The following is a 15,054-nucleotide window of genomic DNA, read 5'->3' on the forward strand; positions in this document are numbered from 1 at the left end:
GCGATTAACACGTTGAATAAGGTAAAGCCTGCTAAGGTGTTAGGTGAATTTTTCTTAGAAAGTAAGGAACTAACATTATAATATATATTTAGAAATAATTTGACTTGCAGTTTAAAGAAAGAAGAAAAGACGTTCTTGGATATGGTTGAAGAAAGGAGATTGAAAATGCAAAAGAAAGCATCTGAGAGAAAGGAGGAAAAGACAGTCTGGGATGTTGAAATGGAAAAATACCTGAAGGGAGAAGCTAGTCCAACTATGGCTTTGGATTGGCCCCAGAAAGGGAAGTTGTGTATCAGAAGGAATCAAACTGCATATGATAATTACTTTGTAGGTAACAGTGAGTGCCATGATACATACCGAACCATGGGTGGATGGGGATTTAAAGGAGGAAATGATCCAGTTTTTCCTGCGTTATATTTTATCTGCAGGAACAAGGCATTATCGTTTGCCAGATCATTGGTATGGCACATGTTATGTAGGTCTGGTCTTTCCAAAGATATTCCACATTGAAAGAGGAGAAGATGGTGTACATAAGTTAGGTAGTCTATTAGCACGTAGAAAGAGAGAATCTTGGTCAGAAATTGTAGGAGACATTTTTGGAGCATTGATACCAGCAGTGGAAATATCTCTGAATGCACACAAAATTAGAAAACTATCCACTGTAGTTGATCGCTTGTCAACAAGTCCCGCTGAAGGAGTTTTATTGGTAAATACTGAAATTGTTGCCATGCGTGCTATGGTAATGCAAAATCGACTTGCCCTTGATATCTTATTGGCAGAAGAGGGTGAAGTCTGTGGAATGCTGAAAGTTCAACATTGTTGTACTTACATTCCCGACGAAAGTAAAGATCTGAAAATTTACATCAAAAAATATAACTGAATTGCATGAGGAAATTACACCACTGGAGGTTGAAAGTGTTTGGGAAAAGATTGGAAAGAAACTTTCTTCTATTAAAGATTTCCTGATAAACTTAGGTAGTACATTTATAGGTAGGATCTTATTTCCATTAACCTGTGTGATTTTTATAGTATTAATTGTAAGATTAGTTTGGTTGTGTCATAAAAGAAAGTACAGAAAAAGTTAAAAAGAGAAAATTTGAAAAGAAGACAGAATAAGAGACAAGAGAGGGAATTTGAAGAGATGGAATTAGAAGAAATGAAAGAAAGCATGTATAAAACAGCCAGAAGAGAAGAAATTGGGGAAACAGAGATGTAAACTAACTAAAAGAATTCATTTCACTTTCTTGACAAATTGATACGAAATTTGATGGTGTGGTGATAAAATCACCAAAGGGGGGATTGATGGAGCGGGTCGTACAACATTTTGCATACCTCCCCCATTCTGCATGAAAATACTAATTAAATAATCCATTAACTATAATATTATCAAATGAGCGTGCATGTTTATTAAACCATCATTACTAATATCCAAATTACACGTGGGATTGCATATTGCATGGCTAAATAACCTTTATGACTAAAATCCGTACGCATACTAACAGTAGTATATGTAGTAAATAGAATACTGCATGATATATGTTGCTTTTGTGGTGTCTTTGTAATGTTGCTCGAGAAGAGGACCAAAAGGGTGAATATAAATGCTTTAAATGTCGTTATACGCTAGATAAATACAAGCACACAGAGGGATTAGTAAGGGGTTAACGTTAGATTTATTATTTCTATGCATTAATTACTCTTTTGTGTTTGTTTCGCTTAAGTTGGCGTTTGGGCCTAAATCCCAAAATGGCTGCCGACGCGACACGACAAAGTGGCCACTGTCCCACGAGGCATGGAGTGAAGTGCGCAAAAGCGACAAAGTCTTCCAGACCTCGTCGTGAACCCTAATCTTTGTGTTCTAAAGCAAGGACACTGTGGGATGACGGCCAAGACGAAAGACAACAGACTTTCACAGTAAACCAGAAAGGACTGACATTAAATGAACTTGTGACATCACCCCTTGAACTGTACCAAAATCCCAAAAAGATTTTATCGGATGATCCCAACCAACCAATCGCGACCATATTAAAATAAGAAATGTATCTTCTTGCTTTGATTTTATTATAAACATACGCGGTAGAATAGAGAGGGTTTCTATCGCTCTTACAGATGACAACGACGACGACGGAGACGCTACGCGAACTCTACTACCTAGGGTGACTGCTGCGTTTTCCTGAATCCTAGATGGTCCGGACGCTGCCCAATTATCTGATGACTGCAAACTTTTCCTATATTCTATGGGCACTGACAGATGCTTGCACGTCTCTGGTCTTTATCGATCCTTTGAGACTGTAGCGTGATGAGCAAAGAACTTTGAACTTTTAGACGAATGACGACAGATCGGAGTATGCACACCTAATGATTTAGAGGACTTCAGATAGCCAGATTAGGTAAATATGATGTTCTGCGATATACTTGAAATTTGATATAAACTTTCCAAATGCAAACCTAATTTTTCAAGAAATTTTAGATAAACAGTTATTGATTAACACGAATTGAGTTTGTGGTTTATTAAGAAAGGTAAGATCTAAATCTTAAAATGTGTTTTAGCTGGTTCTAGATCACCATCAACCAATCCAACTATTTGGTCCATTGACCACGTGGGAGGAGTGCCTTGATGTTTAGGATTGAGATCTGTAGGTGGAAGGGGTATTAATGTATATTTTGTAAATTAACTTTTCTTTCCCTATAGGTTATAAGGTGTTCCCCTACATGTCGAGCGCTTGAACCGCTCATCCCTCTAACTGCATGCAGACTGGTGAATGGTTAGTGTGAGTGTTGGTGTTATGGGCCCCACCAATGACTGCATGTGTAAAGGAGTTAGTGTGAAGTTGGGTCTGTGACGCAGGGGAGGATACCGGTACGGGTTTTGCTTTCCCCGGTTTTTTGCGCTCCATCACTTGCATAGTGTTTTGTACTGGAAGGGTACCCTTCCTGTACAAAACCTATGCTACACTCATGCACACACCCTAGTGCTGCGGCGCTAAGGTGTGTGCATGGTGCACTGCAGCTGAAATCAGCGCTGGTGCAAGGGAAAGGGGAGGAGAGAGCCATATCTCTGAAGATATGGTGCTCTCCTGCTCCCTCTCTGTCGGGTAACGCGGTGCAGCCTCGCCGTGGTGGGGCTGTGTTGCACGACTTGTTTGAAAATCTCCCCCCAAGTGTTTTCTCCTTTCGCCATTATTTTTCAAATTTCCTGTTTCACGCTCCTCTCCTCAAGTAAACATCTTGCAATGTTGCTTTTATTATGTAGGCTCCAACAACAAACAAGCATTGGCCAAGGAAATAGGTCTCGCCACTGATACCAGCTTTGCCGTGTTTTTCCCTAGATGGCCTGCAGGCTTGTGCATGCACTGGCAGCCATCTTGAAACAGTTCATACTTCATAGTTGGCTGCCTAGTGATATAGCGGTGGCAGGTAAATAGAGCGCAGGATGGGTGGGTGATACATAAGCACAAGGAAAGACAGAGTGAGATCAAATAGTCCCTCCTGTACTTCAATGCAAGGGTGTGTCATCTGCAGTGAATAGATACATCTCATGCAATGAAATTATTGTTTGACCAAAATGCTCCTGGGGCAGAACTAACACTAGAACTGAGAGGAAAGCCATCAAATCAGGAGCAGGGAAATGAGAAACACAAGAAAGACTTTGAATCCCTAGCTAGAAGAAGCACACTCTCAGTCTATATTAAATAAAATAGGTGTGTTACTCAAAGACAGCAAAATCTGCATGCAGGTAAGCCCTAAAAACAAAGCTTGGTGCAAATAATATCTATCAAACAAATGAGTCACTCTATGTTTTCAAAATGGCCAAATATATTTTGTGAAATAAGCACTGGTGATAGGTGATGTTCTACTGCCTGTGATTAGTATTTAGACATTAGTGATACCAATATGGTGGTACTTGAGCTAGAAATGAATGATGGCTGATCAGCATCTTTAAACTGAGTAATTGATCTGCCACCATTTCTGGTGATTCTAAATCCATATCCTAGAGGGGTGGATAGAGAAAATTAATTAGTTATGTCGGGGGGAGACTTTCATTATCCAAACTCACATTCAGTGGTTATCAGGTCTTCAAATTGTGATGGTAATTCCGAAATGTTTTAAAAGAATAATTGTTAATGGCATCCTATAAGTCAGGCCCTACATTTTTTTTATTTGCGGTAGGCTAATGGCTTTATGGGGGTGCTGTGATACTTCGACATTAGATAGAGTACAGTAATAGGGCTTTAACTTATTCTGAATTTAATGTCATCTGCTCTAAAGCCACCTACAACTAAATAGGATCAGTTTCTAGGTTGCAATTCGGTTTTCAGCTTTTTGTTTTGCCCTGAGATTATTGTCTGGCCATTACTTTTCGTGTTTTTTGTAGGTCCTAGGTAACTTAGACCTTTTAGGGTGCTGTATAAAAAGTTTGAGTATTTTCATATAACTCGTTCATGGTCAGCCTGACCATATTTTGAAAGTATGCAACTTTTATTAAATTTGCATACAACTATCATTAACCATTTTTTTGCAAATACCATTCAGGCCCTTCACAGGCTAAATTATCCAGAGCTTTGTGCTGCTACCGTTCAGAATGTTGGGAGGCGCCACTGTCCTATGTTGACATCAGAGTCAATGAGGTGCTAAAAGCAGCATGCAGTATGTGAGCTTGTCCTTTTACTATGGCAGGGCATTCAGTGGATAATGCCCAGGTGGTCAAATTTAAGGTTTCACAGGCTATGGATTCCAAAACGTTATTTAAGTCACTTCCAACCAGTCCTTGATTTTTAGACAGCAGCACTTTGGACTTTAAGTGTACCTTTTCGCTTGCTAAGTAGGAGACCAGAATTTCACCATAGGAATTGTTCTTGGCTAAAACACTTAGGGGCATATTACCAAGGGCCTAGCGCCGCTTAAGTGGCACTTTTTTGCCACTAAAGTGGCGATAATGTTATTGCCCTATTAGCAAGCTGCAGCTAACAGGCCTTAGCATGAGTTTTTTGGCGATAGCGGCCCGTTTTTTCATCTCAAAGCATGTTAGCGACATTTATCGCTAATTCTTATTATTCTTATTATGAAATTTATTAAGCGCGTGGCTACCCCCATCGGGGGTGTCCCGGCACTGAGGACAGCAGCAGCAGAGAACATGAAAGTTAATAGCTGGCAAACAGCCATGTCTTCAGTTTACGTCTGAACTGAGATTCTGATTCGATCATTCGGATGTTAAGTGGAAGGGCATTCCATAGCCTTGCAGTAATCACTGCAAATGCTCTGCCACCTTTCCTTGATCTGTAGAACCGGGGGGGAGCAGAAGACGGAGGTGATTGAATCTGAGAGATCAAGATGAATGGACTAGCTTCAGCCTCTGTCTGAGATACCCTGGTCCCTTACCATTGAGGGCCCTGAACGTCAGGTTTAGGGCTTTAAACTGAATGCGGGAGGAAATCGGAAGCCAGTGAAGGTTCTTTAGGTGAGGGGAGATCGAATGGCGGTAAGGGATATTACAAATCAACCTGGCCGCCGCGTTTTGAACCATCTGCAATCGGTGTAGGAGATATGCTGGTGCACCCACATATAGGCTATTAGAATAGTCCAGGTGGGAAGTAATAAGAGCATGCACGATAGTCTTCAAAGTATCCGTGGGCACATAGGGGGACATCTTTTTTATCATGCGCAATTTGCCAAAGCAGGCAGAAGTGACATTATGAATTTGGGTTTTATCCGACAACTTGTTATCAATTTGAAAGCCCAAATTACGAGCAGCTTTAACAGGTGACGGGGGAGGGTTCAATTCAGACGGCCACCACAAGGATGGTAGTAATGGAGATTTTTGGTTAAGAAAAAGCACCTCGGTTTTGTCGGTGTTTAGCTTCAGGGTATTAGAGGTCCTCCATGATTCAATGTTAGAGAGGCAGGTTTTAAAATTAGAGAGTCCAGTGTCAGAGTGGTCTCTAAAAGAAAAAATAAGCTGTGTATCATCAGCATAAGAGACCACTCTGACTCCAAAGGCCTCGACCACCTTTGCCAACAGGTAAACATTGAAAAAAAGGGGGCTGAGAGCCGACCCCTGTGGGACTCCGCAGCTGAGGGTTTTTTTTTTCTTTGGACATATAGGGATGACACCACACCTGTTGCGTTCTATCCGTTAAAAATGATTTAATCCAGGCCAATGGAGTGTCTCGTATCCCTATATTATAGAGTCTGTCCAACAGTATAGAGTGCGAGACGGTGTCGAAAGCTGCAGACAGATCGAGGAGTACCAGCATGGCTACCTCACCTCTGTCCACGCTTTCCCTAATTGTCTCAGTGACCTCTAATAGTGCTGTCTCTGTACTATAACCGGATCTAAAACCGGATTGTGAGTCGTGAAGGAGATTTCGGGTTTCTAAATAGTCGGCCAACTGTTCCTGCATGACTTTTTCCAGTATTTTGGCTGGTTTGGGTAGAAGCGATATGGGCCGATAGTTAGAATATACTGACAAATCAGCTTCTGCCTTTTTTAAGATAGGAATCAACATGGCCTGTTTCCATATTATGGGGAACTGGCCAGAGGAGAGAGATGAATTCCAAAATGTAATTAACGGTTGAATGATAGCTGGAGCTAGGGTCGTAAACACCTGAGCGGGAACCGGGTCAAGAGGTGAACCTGATTTGCACCGCTGTATTTTTTGTAAAGCAATGCCTTGTGGGATTGCTTTGAAGGCACGGAACAACTTTTCGTTGGAGGGGATAGGATCCTGAGGTGGTGTACCCTCACCTGACCTCTCCGTGGGATTAAAGGAAGCGAATATACCAATAATTTTATTGTGAAAAAAGTCAGAGAGGCCATCGCAGAGTTCTTGACTTGGTTTTGTAAGGCAAGTAAGGGCTGTCGGTTTAGTGAAGTTCTTCACAATTTGAAATAGTGTTTTGGCCGAATTTTCCGCAGTAATAATGACATGCAAAGTAGGCGCTCCCGTGCAAAAAGGCACACAAACACCACTACTCCATATTATCAAGGGGCTCCTTGAAATTCTGAAGAGCCAAAAAACTGGCTCTAATTGCAGTTAGAGCCAGTTACTTAAGACCAGAAAATAGCTGGTCTTAAAAATGGTGATAAAACTTGGGCCCATATCTCTGCAGGTTTTGGCGCTGGCCAGCGCTGCAATCAATGTTGCAGCACTGCCCTGCGACAAACCTACTGAGCAGGAATGCACACAATCAATAATATAGTGCGCATTCCTGTGCCACAGTCATGAAAAGTGTTGCTGCGCTGCGACAAGACAGAGTTGCAACACTGGACAGCGCTCCATGACACAAGTAATGAAAGATACGTCAGGAATCCTGACGTATCTGCCTGCGCTAAAGTCACGCATTGCTGCAGTTGTGTCACAACCATGATGCAACTCCAGCAATGCATGGGTCCAGCCTATCCCTGTGGTACTGCCTCACCCTCATGCCTGCCATCAGGCAGGTGGAAGGTACAGATGCAGTGATCTTCATGAGGGGTGCCGAATGTCAGCGCTGTTGGAGATCCATCGGTGGTGGTTGCAAGCTGCTTGTTATCGTTTGGAAGCATTGGTGGAGTGTTGGTGCAGAGGGAGTTGATGAGATGTTCTTCGCTGGCCTTGATCGAGCTGCGAGGGGGTGCGATGATGGTGTTGGCATCAGGTGGGCAAGGTGAAGACGTGATGTTACCAATGATGGTCGGTCCAGGAGAGTCCGATGTTGTGGCTGTAGTTGAAGTACCCGCTGACGGAGGTGACGTGCTTGACAGTGTGTCCTGCTATCTGGCCTGTTGAGGTGACTTGCTGCTTGCGTCTGATGTCGGTGACCCTCCCCAGGAAGGGGTGGTGCTCTGGTCACTGGGGTTGTCCAGGTGGAACTTGAGTTCACTGAGTTGGATGTCGTCGGTGGATGGGAGACCCTGGGGTGCAATGAGGTCTACAATGGTATTTGAGAATGGGGGGCCATGGCCCGCGGATACCCCAGGTGAGGGTGCCACAGAGGATCTTCTTGGGATGGTCCGGTTCTGGGAGTTGTCGTGGTGCATGGTCACCCTTTGCACATTAGAGTGCGTTGTCAGTCAGAGGTGTGCCTCTGTAGGTGATGGCAATGCTTCCTCTTTGATGCTCGCGGTGCTTCATGTGGGTGATACTGCAGCCGTCAATGATGGCAAAGGCGATGTCCGGCATGGAACAGAGGTTGGTCTTGTTAGACGAGGTGGCGTCCAGAGTTGATGGCGAGGAGGGCACTGGCGTCGTGTCCAAGAGGAATGCTCCTTGGTGCTGAGCGAGGTCCAGGGGCAGACGGACGCAATCTGCGTAGCCTATGGGCTGCCTTTGGCACGGGAGAAGACCATTACAACGCAGGCAGTACATCATTAACAACGCAACTCCGACAACGCGGTCGCCTTAACATCGCATTTGATCATAACGCATTGTGAGGTCAGTAATGGGCTAATTTAAAGTTTCTCAGGTGTGTAAGGGCTTTGGTGTAAAATTTGAAAATGTACATTTATCTTGAGGTAAAATATGAAATGTGATTTTTGTGTGTGTATTGGGGGCTCAAAAAAGGAATTCCAGGGTTCACGGTTGGGTTTGTGGTGCAAAGGTTAGTTTTGACTTGCACTCACTGAAGTGGGAACAGTGATGTTTATGTCTCCGCTATGCAACACCCACTCTACTGTTGCAATGTGCCTAGTATTAGGATGCATTGGAATGGAATGCGAGGTGATGGCATGCGTCGCAACTACACATGTGCCTTTGGCACACGAGTGGTACGCCTGCTGTGCATGGGCACACAGCGGCCACCATTGAGAAGTGCGGGTGTGCTGGACAGCTGTGAAGTGGTAAACGCCGGAAGTAACACTGGATGGTACGTAGACACGGGGATGTGTGTGTGAGCGTGTGTTGTTAAAAATGTATTGAGGGAAGTCTTACCTCAAAGCTGTATCCCGTGTCTTTGTAGCTCCTGCTCTCCTGCGTCTGCTTCCAGGAAAAGGAAGTAGGCAGCCAGTCTCCCTCCCCTGAGTCAATCACAATGCTGCGATGCAGTGGTGGGATTGGTAATTGGCAATGGGACGAGTCATGCAGCCAGGGGCCGGAGGGGTGGCCATGTGCTCCATGCAGGCCGTAATGCAGCCTGCATTGTGAACAGGGAAGTGTGCAAGACTGCTTTGGACAGCCTGAGTGGGCCGACCAAACAGTCATTGCACACTTGAGTGGGCATGCCAATCCGCCTATGCCCTGCTCTGTGTTTGGAGCCGTCCTACCCAACCTCCCACCCCCTTAGGATACATAGCATGACACTAGGGTACGGCCTTCTCATCGATCAGGGAGGGGCCAGGTGGTAGGCGTGCAACGGCCCAACCATTTAACTTACCCCTCTTTAACAGATTTGAGAGCTTGGAGGAGGTGGATTGACTCTTGATCCCAGGGCCCCCATGTAGCAATGCTGGGCCAGCAACGATCGAAGTTAACACAGTGAGGGCAGCGGGAAAATTGAAGATTGTCATTGATAGTGGAAGGGCAGCGTGCAAGTTTTCATCTACCCTTGAGCAGACAGAAAATTGCGTAGTAACTGCAGTCCTGGTTGGTCCTTCTCTTAATCAAAAATCAGTAAATAATCCTGTGGTCCCACCCACGAGGGAACTAGTTATGAATGCCTCAGCTGACAACCAGACCTCTCTCCATAGAATTAAGTTACTATCTTGGAATGTGGCTGGTATCAAAAACAAACTACATTGTCCAGAATGGGGAGTCTTTGTAGATTCTTGTGACATATGCTTATTTCAGGAAACATGGGCTACAGACCACCCTGTTCGTAGAGGCTTTGCATCATTCCATATCCCTGCCATTGCTGGAACTAGGGGCAGGCCTTCAGGTGGACTCAGCATTTGGGTGGGATGCCATCTGAGTTGCGATGTTAGACAAGTGGACTCACATAGTCCAGACATCCTTTGTCTTATATTATCCTTTTCTAACAATCTTAAGTTTTTTTTAATTAACATTTATTCTAGGCCCGTTAAGACGGGTAAGGAGTCCCCTGCACTAGCACACCTAGAAGATCTCCTCTCGGATATCCCCGTGGATGCCGCAATAATTCTGGCAGGCGATCTGAACTGCCTGTTTGAGCCCCTACTGGAATCTGGGGATTTGGACAGCGCAGAAGAGGATCTTATATGGGCTATTCCGGAGCCCAACATCCCTCGGATCAGAGCATGGTCCCCCTTAGCTCTTCAAATTAAAGCGCTAACTCTCAGATATTCACTGAGAGCATGCAATGGGCAGTTTCCCTGAGATTCCCCAGGTAGTTTTACCTACAACAGGCTGGCCCACTCCTCAATCCTAGACTATATACTTCTGGAGACCTGAGTATGGTCGTTAGCCTCTGATTTTAGTGTTATACCACGTGAGGACAGTGACCATAACGCGCTGATGGTAAATCTTGCAATCTCCCCCAGGGCTTCTCCTCAGTAACAATAGGAAGAGAGTGAAGTGGTCATGGTTAGAGAATTCCCAGGAAAAAATGGCAACACTATACAGGGAGTTTATCCCAGACCTTGAGGCTATGTTAGAATACGTGCACTGTGATATCTTAGTACCCCATGTGAGTAAGGTTGCTAAAATTAATCGCCAAGCTTTCCTGAGACTGAAAGATGTCTTCTGGAAGGAATGTCGTAGGATTGGCGTCCACAAACCACGGCAATCTTGGTTCGATTCCAATTGCAGGAAAATGAAAAGTGCCTTGATAGAGGCCATAAAATCAAAGTGTAGTCCTACCATAAAAATGGCAAGGCTTGTCTATAAAAACGCCATTCATGCTGCTAAGATCTCGTGGGGAGAAGAGCAGTGGGCAAATCTCAAACAGACTCTGGAAAATAAAGACTCAAAATATTTCTGGAATATAGTGAGCTCAGGGACTGCAAGAGGACAGGTTGCTGTTGAACCTAATATAGCAGCAGAAAAGTGGGAAGCCCATTACAAACTCCTATAGGCACAAAGTCCTGATGAATGCACTGGTCAGGGGCAGGAAACTATAGTCCTCCCAGAAATAGATTTAGATAGCTCAAAGATTACCTTGCAGGAAGTGTATAATTCCTTAGACAGAATAGTCCCAGGGAAAGCAGCTGGCCTTGATAAGGTTCCTGGTGACTTGTATCGGGCTGAACCATAGATCTGGGGCCCTTATTTATGGGTCGTTTTTAATGCTATTCTGGAAGGGCTGGATCCTCCTGGTACTTGGCTGGGTGCAGAGGTGATACCAATATTTAAAAAGGGTTTGCCTCTTCTCCCAATCAACCACAGACCGATCAGTTTGATCGACGTCTCTCAGAAGGTGTTTGACAGGATCATTTTGGATCGCCTACAATTATGGATGGTGGACAATAATATCCTATCCCCCCTCCAGGTGGGCTTCAGGGCCAAAATGTCAACGGTAGACCAGATTTTCAGGCTGCAGCTCCTCTTTTGGAAGACAGTAACGATGGGGGGCGGCAGTCTGTATCTGGTCTTCATTGACCTTAAAAGCGCCTTCGACTTGGTTCCCAGAGAGGCACTATGGAAGGTGCTCAAAGAGTTGGGACTTCTGTCTTATCTCTTACTCCTACTTAGGAAATTACACACTGGCACCTTCGCCCAAATTAGATTTGGTAAGAACGGGGAACACACTAATTGTATTCTGGTTAACAGGGGAGTGAGGCAAGGTTGCATGTTAGCCCCAACACTGTTTTGCATCTTCATTAATGGCTTAGTGGATGTTATAAATAAATGCCAGAACATCGATGCCCCTAAGCTAGCAAACAAGAGTATACCAGCAATGATGTTTGCAGACGACACCTTGCTCCTCTCAAAATCCCCCATGAGCCTGCAAAAATTCCTGGATGCCTTCTGCGAATTTTGTAGGGGTAGGGGTTTAGAAATCAATATACTTAAAAAAAAAAAAAATGGTTTTTAACCCCAGTAAGAATGTCCGCTCTAATCTCTGCATGAATGGTGTACCGTTAGAAAGGGTACCAGAATTTGATTACCTGGGTCTTACCATAAATGAAAATATGACATGGAAACCCCAAGTGGCCAGATATAATCTGAAATTAATACAGACAGCTGGGGGTTTGGCTAAACATTATAGAAAGTCCTTCCACAAACCCTGACCCCGGCTATAGAGAGTTATAAGACGCAGGCCAGAAGCTCAGCTCTCTACGGGGCTGAACTATGGGGGCACTTCAACCATAGGCCAATTACACATACCGAAAATAATTTTCTGAGGCAATTGACAGGGCTTCCGCGAACCTCCCCTCTGTTGCCCTTGTATATGGATCTGGGGGTGAGACCTATTGCACAAGAAATTGCAAGGCATCCGCTACTGTATTGGCGACGTCTGTGCGCAACAAACGAGCTAGTGGAGTACATAGCCGAATTGCAAGAGGTACTCAGCTTACCTGGGGCAGCGAAGCTTCCTTGGCTTATGCATATCAAGAAAAGCTTAAATGAGATAGGCTGTCCCGAGTTATGGGCAAGTCCTCTAATTGCCCATACCAGGGTCACGCAAACATATTTATCCACCATGTATTTGAAGGCGAAATTTGATAACATCTCAGAGGACCCCAAGATTGGCTCTGTTACTCACCAGTTCCTGGATATAAAAGCTATTTACCAACTAGAGCCGTGCTTGGACTTTATACGTCCAACCATTGCCAGGAAACTCTATTTGCAGTTTCATCATGGTTGTCTCCCCCTGCATTCATTTGTTAATAAATGGTCTAAGGATGTTCCCATGACCTGCCCTGCCTGTGGTCTAGCGGAGGAAACAGAACTGCATGTTTTTTTTGTTTGCCAAGGCTACTCTAAGATCAGAAGAAGAGAATTACAGCAATTATCTAAGAATCTAGGTGCTATCCATTGCATAGATGACACCAGCATGCATATAGTATTTGCTACCTCATGATTTCTTGCTGCAATGTGGTGGGCTGGTCTGCAATTTTTAAAACCTTAATGAAATGTATTTTTATCTGTGGTCATTGACAAATTGCGAAAGATCTTTTCTTTTATCAATGTATTTTACTCTTTTAAATATTTCTGCCAAAATCTTTATTTAATTGTTGACATGAAATGTTGTCTTTTATGGTTTCATAACCGAAATAAAGATTTTCTACTACTACATAGCATGATTACATCAGTTAGTTTTCCCTTGTATTTAACTTGCAATCTGTTTTTTGGCTTCTTGGAGCCCACACTTCCTTCTTCCTGCCGCTGCTGCCCCTGTGGCCCCGCACCCCTGTTCTCGCCCATTGCCGCCTCCCAGCTGATCGTTCCTCCCCCCTCTTAAATGGCAGACGCTGTGCAGTTGGGCAGCGGACGTGTGCTGCTGGCACGCAGAAGACATGCCTAAGCCAATCCTGTCTGCGTCCGTCCGTGACCTGACCGCTACCAGTGCCAGGAACCCTGGATCTTGAGCCAGCCACAGCTACAGCTCAGCCACTCTCCATGCACTCAACCACGGAAAACTCAGAGACTGACAACAGGCCTTGCCAAACATGACCCACGGCCAGTTCTCCTGCCTACACTGCCGCCAGACCTTAACCACCACCCTGGTCTCCAACACATCCGATGCCAGCGTCGCAGCCAGAGAACTCCAGACATGGATCTCCAACTGCGCATACAAGCTTGCCCCGCTAAGTAAATCCGACAAACAGCGCCCCAGGAAAGCCGCCTGGTTCACCACCGATCTCCAAGAAACAAGATGCACCTGCAGATGTCTGGAGAAGAACTGGAGAAACACCAAGACACCCGAAATCTACACCACCTACAGGGACGCCATGACGTACTACCACAACCAAATCCTCAACAACTCCACCAACTACAAGCAACTCTTCAAGGTCATTCATGAATTCAACCAATGCAGAAAAGCCACAGACATCAACCCGTCCCAAGACCTCTGTGATAAGCGTGGTACCTACTTCCACCTCAAGATCAAAAATGTTGCCGACCATCCACCAGATGCTACAGCCAGCACCCCGCCCCGACACACCAGCCATCCACCCATCTCCACCTGGATGCCGGTCACAACTGAATACACCGCCTCGACTATGAAAGGCATCCACTCGGGGGCTTCACCAACCCCTGCCCTCCTCACATCTACCACAGCACCGAGATCGCTCTACTTGCCCACCACAGACCAAGGCCACTCTGCAGCCCTCATCCTACTCAACCTTTCAGCGGCCTTCGACAGTGTCACCTACCGCACGCTAGGCGCCAGACTACACGACGCCGGCATACAAGGAACAGTCCTAGACTGGATCCGGACATTCCTCACCAAAAGAAGCCAAAGGATCAGACTGCCACCCTTCCTCTACTGATCCCACGTAAATAAACCTGCGGAGTCCCACAGGGGTCATCTCTGAGCCTGACCCTCTTCAACATCTACATGGCCTCCCTCGCTGCCATCGTCTGACAACACGGCCTCAAAATCGTATCCTACGCTAATGACACCCAGCTCATCCTCTCCTTCCTGAAAGACCCCACCACCGCCAAACTCATCTTCCAGAAAGGAATGCATGATGTTGAAGTCTGGATGACCAACAGCTGCCTGTAGCTCAATGCCAAGAAGACAGTTGTGTTCGTCCTTCAGCATGGGACAACACCTGGATTCTGCTGCCCTTGGAAGCCCACCTACCCCCTCGAACCACAGCAAAAACCTCGGCATCGTACTCGACTCATCCCTCACCATGAACCGACAGGTCAACACCGTCACCTCCAGCTTCTTCAACACCCTCCACATCCTCTGCAAGACCTTCAAATGGAGCCCCATTGGAGTCAAGGAAGACAGTCACCCATGCACTCATCGCCAGCAGACTGGACTAATGAAACGCATACTATGCCGGCATTTACAAGTCCCTAATCCGCAAACTCCAGACATTACTGAACACCACCGCCAGACTCATCCTCGGCATCCCCCTCAAGACCTGGCTCTTCGGCTAACAGTTCTGCGCCCCCCCTCCCTCAGCGCCTTGATACCCTCACGGGTGAGTAGCGCGCTTACAATTCCCCTGATTCATTCATTGATTGAGTTATCATCATGTGATGATTG

This window comes from Triturus cristatus, chromosome 8 (assembly GCF_964204655.1).
Source record: "Triturus cristatus chromosome 8, aTriCri1.1, whole genome shotgun sequence".
Lineage (NCBI taxonomy): Eukaryota > Metazoa > Chordata > Amphibia > Caudata > Salamandridae > Triturus > Triturus cristatus.